Below are 5,632 nucleotides of genomic sequence, written 5' to 3'. Positions count from 1 at the left end.
TTACGCAGTTATTTTCTCAGCCTTCTCCATACCTTAAAAGACAAAATTATTCGACTTAAAGTAGAAATACAAAATGCTGAACAAAGTAACGTTTATTTTAAAATACTAACTGTTATACAGTTATTTTATTCAGTGATTTATATTTCTAGTTTGCAAAGCTAATACGAAACAGTTAAAATGCGTAACCTCACTCAACTGGCGCACGTAAAAAGGAACGAGTATAGAGTTAAGTCCAAGCCAACATTTAATCGGCCTGAAAAGTTTCACGGAACAAATGAGGCGTTCGAAGTAGTAACGGTACACTCAGCAAAGGCTTGCTCCCTGAAAATGCACTCTGAACGGTCAAAATAACTGTCTATTATTGAAACACGCCACTCCTACATTCTTGTTGTAATTTGTTTGGTTGGTCGCCAAGGCAATTGTAATAAGCCTAACGGATTTATGAAAAGTATTAAAAGTTTTAAAGGCAATGGACTTCCGAAATTACATTCAATTTTATTTTAGTTACATGACCGTGTCCAAAATAGAGGAATGAGGACGAGTCGTTTTCAATCAAAAGAATGACACGAAATCACCTTTTCTAAGGTAACATTATGCTATTGTTAGCTTGTAGTGCCAGAATTTCGAAGTTAACAGTAATCTGGAACTGGGCCGATTCATACTCAATTATGCCAGATAATTGAATATGTCTCAGGATCATTCTTGGGAAACTGAGAATTGATATGAATGTACTATCATATTTCAGTAAATTTCTAATAAAATGGTTCTGTTAACTTAAATTACCATATTCATTATTTCCTTCCGTCATGATAATGCACCATCTCATGTTCTATTCATTAGGCTTCCGAAGTAACTCTTTTATATGTTGATATTTATAACGGTTTATTGTTATAACGATCGCAAGAGTGTAAATATATATATCAGCTACACACATTAAATATGATCTTTATGGACTTCCAAGTTTAAAGTAATTCTGTGAATATTAATATATTACTAGTATCACACCAAAACTATTTTATTACATATTCCGAAGTTATACTAAACACTAAAGTCAAAGGTCAGGTATTACCCACTACTAATACATGTTGAATCAAATAACTCAATTCCACTAAACATTTTAGTAAATGAAATGTTCATTTGAACATATAGAAAGAAGTTGGAAGAAAGAAAATATATATATAAAAAAAATAATAATAATAAAAATGTATAACAGAATATAATAAAGTTCCAAAGTACGATTTAATTTTTTTTCTCATTCGCAAAACAGATTTAACTAATGAGTTTCAAGAAAATTGTATTATATTTGAGATTAATAAAGTATCTAACACATCGGTAACCAAATTATTAAAACATAAGTGAAATTATTATACATACATATATTACAGTTTAGGAAGTTTCATAGCGTTCAAGTATGTGAAATATTAATAAGCATGTCTAGAAAACAAAATTTGTTTTTTTTAGCCTCACTAGTAGTGTGGCATTACGATCGATACTATACGAAGAATGGTTGATAATAAAGCGTCCAATAGTGAACCACGTTCTATGAGATACTTGAAGGAGTTTTAAATTAGTGAAGTAACAAAATAATAATAATAATAATAATAATAATAATAATAATCCTTGAAGAAATTGGAATTGGAACTTTGAGTCTCTTCGCTCACATCCAATTAAATCTTAAATAGTTCGATAAGAAAAAAATCTATATTGGGTCCTATCTTGAGTAGATTTTAGTTTGAGATCCCACTAAGAGTACATAGCACACCATATATATATATGAAAGTGTGCACTGCTTCTGATCAGCGCTCCAACTGATCTGCTTAAAGGAACTGTATCGGTTTACTTATTTGTACGTATCATAACTAAGGAAAATTAGATTTCCACACAGAAATCATAAGTCTCATCCGGGAATAGCACATTTAGTCATTATGAGGAACTTTAAGTGGTCGATTATAGTCTAGTAGTCGATTTAGTGGTCTATGAATTGATAAACATTTCTAGAAAACTGCATGGTGATGAGATTTTTTTTTAATTGATGATGCTTGTGGAGATATGTATTGGTCAATTATAACTTCATAAACTAACATTTTTAGTAGTTCCACTTGACACAACAATCGCAAAGACTTCTTAGATGAAGATTTATATATATATATATATTTGGACAACTTCTTAACTTTGATTTCACTAAGTTGAAAAGATATAATTAGGCATTCCTGAGTGCTTGGTTTAGATTTTACTATATTACTTGCCATCACTGATTTTGAAATCACTATTTCACTGATAAGTTGATGCATAACTATGTACCTTCACCCAAATTTACAAATTTTAACAGTATTGAATGTTACGTATAAACAAACATTGTACTATGAATTGTATTAAAATCAGCAAACATATATAAAAAAAAATCAAACAAAATATGGCTAGCACCCCGAATGGCAATTCGAACAATCTACTAGCAGGTAGGGACTCGACGAAAATCATGTAGAGTCGGAAAATACAGGGCTAACTTTACATTTCTTTACTTATTTCAAACATTTCGTAATGATTAATTATATATGTTTCATCGTAACATTATAATTCCCTGTAATCATATAACATATCACAATTCAGTTTTACTTTTCAACCCTTTTCACACATTAGGTCCCCATTACATAGACATATAATATAGAATTATATACCTTATAACATGAATTCGGGTGAACAAAACAAGGTTACTTCATTAATAGGTAATTGAGTAAAAAACAACAGTATTTGTAAGATCAATAATTTTCTCTAAATACATTCAAATATATCAACAACTGTAACAAATAGGACGAGAGATAACAAAATCAGGAGGTATATTGTGATTGTTCCTATACAGAATGGGTATTTGCACTCAGCTCAACGAGGAAATATGTCGATTATGTCGCAAGAAACCGGAAAGAAAAAAAATCACGTGTATTGAAATGTTTACACTGTTTGAAATAATCTGTTTACACTACAAATCAACATACAGTCAGCTAGAAAGATGTTAACGACCACTACGAATTGTCGTTCAAACTTTTATGTCGATATATTAACATGTTTGGGGAAAATAGGGGTGGGGGGATATTACAAGTACTGAGATAGGTAGAACAAGAAAGAGTAAAGAGTCAAATGAAATTCAGACGAAGATAGTTATTTGAGAGTAAACGAAAACTGCGAGTCGTTCTTTTCTTTTTAAAAAATCTTTGCAACTGTTTTAAATGCCAAATATATATTTTCCCCCTATTCCAAAAATATTGCTAGCATAAATTTAGACAATTTACCAACTCGTAACGAGGTGCCCACGTTAATCCTCGAAAGGTGCATAAGTTTTAGAGTTAAAGAAGAAGTAAGAAATGGACATTGTTAGTTTTCCACGCTAACAAAAACAAGCGTTTAAACACACGTTGAATATCCAAGCTACCTCATAAACTCCGAAAGAATACCGCCCTCAAATATCGGGCGGATTGAAATGTCCCGACATGACCGCTGGAATTGCTGTGTCCTAGCATGGAGAATCAAGAGAAAACGCCCTAGGCGCCACCCTTAGGTTCCCCGCGCCCTAGTCGCTGTAATCTGCCATGTCGGTTACGGCCGACTACATCGGAGGAGTGGTTTGTCGGCTTAATTTTGAAATATTGTAAAAAAAAATAAAATTTGTGGTAGTTTTAAAGTCCGTAGAAGACAGGAAAATACTAAAGCACTGACTCCAATTCAAGAAAATAAGAAGAAAACAAAACAATTCAAAATTCCGACATTTTCGGAAAGCAAAACTGCCAAAATCCCAAAATGAGCTCACAAAGACATGCTCGCCAGAGACATGCGCCGCGTTTCTAGAACATAAGAGAAAATATATATCAAGGGAGCGGCGTATTATCTTATAGTAATGGGAAATAAATAAGAAAAGTTTGAACATCGTCTCTATCAATTTTCTCCTTGCACTTAACAGATTCAGAAAGTACGAAACCGAAATCGCAGAAAACAACAGAAAATTGCATCCTACCAAATCAACACACACACTCACATACAGCACGTTGTCTACTGCACGACAGACACACAAAATGCAAGTCACCCACTTGAAATAATGTTTGGGCTTAAAGGGGTAAAATATTTCCTTGCCGTTCGGCAGTAAGAACTACTTAAGTGTAGATTATAACTTTTATGAAACAATTTTAGTTGAAAATACTATCCGCATTAGTGGAATATTATCATTCGGTTGTGCATAAACAACGTAGTAGGGTAAAAAAAATCCATATACTGTAATTTTGAAGACTCATGAAGTATGTATACTGATGAGAAACTACTTTGAGACTATATCTGAACAATAACCAGTTGTTCCATTACGAAAGTTCAGTATTATGCTGTTGGTTTCTATCTGAAGTCTAACTTTCCTTCACTGCAACTTCCAACCTAATGCAACCAAATAACCTTCCGTTCCCAACACGTACCGAATTGTTCAATTTCGTCAGCAGCAAATACAGTTATCGCAAGACGCCGAAATATCACACGCACTCATCATTACGCATGTACTTATTTTAACTGTGGCCTATACTCAAATAAAATAACATGGGGCCATTTATCAATATAATTATATATAGTCATTGGTGTTGGGCCAAGACATTTAATGTCTAGAATCTCTCACTCGTCGATAAAACATTGGATTTATATTTATTTACTTATATTAGTATTACATTACGTTACGGCCACAACACGGTCAAATAGAATCTGACTTTACTCACTTCTGCACATATGTACCCCTTGCATAACATTTCCGCCACGAAACTATACTCTTATTTAAAAAAAAAGTGAGTGAGCAAATGTTAGCCAGGTAATTAACATGGCTAGCATTTACAACACTAAAACAAGCACACACTTTTCCGCAGTCTCGAAATAACTGGATTTGCTAGCGTCCCTTTCTTAAATTTTATAATGAATTTATACTTTCTACTTCTACTTAATTTCCTTTACTAAAACATTCCCGACATGTTGAGATTAAATCCCTACATTAAATCAACACCACCATAATACATCAAATTGGGGAACTTGGTAGTTCAACATAATCCGAACAACTTTTTCTTCTCGAGTGTACAACAACTGCATTTCATCAGCTACTAAAATCGTCTTCACAACCTAAATTTACTTCTGTACGTTACAATACAATCTGACTATGTAACTACTTTCTACAATGATATTCCCTGAGCAACCGGTAACGAAGATCTGTCATAATTTTCAATGACATTTCTTTCACTATCATTTGTAAATATTATACTTGTACTGTTCATTGCAGAAATTTAATATTGACACACGAATAATTTATTCTGGCGAAATACGGATATTAAGACATACGTAATTGATACGGCATATTGTTGAAACAAAATTAAACCCATTTTCTAAATTTACGTGCATTATACAGTATATGAAGAAAATTCTGTATAGCATCGATCCTCCCTAGTGGGATGGTCGAAATTCAATCCCGAGCAGATATGTCTTCTACTAAAGACAAAACACTTAACATCAAGCGAAAGCTAACAGATGGCATCCCAGTCGGAACGGTAGACAACGATTATTCACATCTTGTACCCAACAATAAACTTTGCAATTTTACACGTACATCATATTTTCACTAAATGGA

The sequence above is a fragment of the Thermobia domestica genome, chromosome 15 (genome assembly GCF_964235325.1).
Source record: "Thermobia domestica chromosome 15, izTheDome1.hap1.1, whole genome shotgun sequence".
Classification (NCBI taxonomy): Eukaryota; Metazoa; Arthropoda; class Insecta; order Zygentoma; family Lepismatidae; genus Thermobia; species Thermobia domestica.
This window is presented reverse-complemented; position numbering follows the sequence as displayed.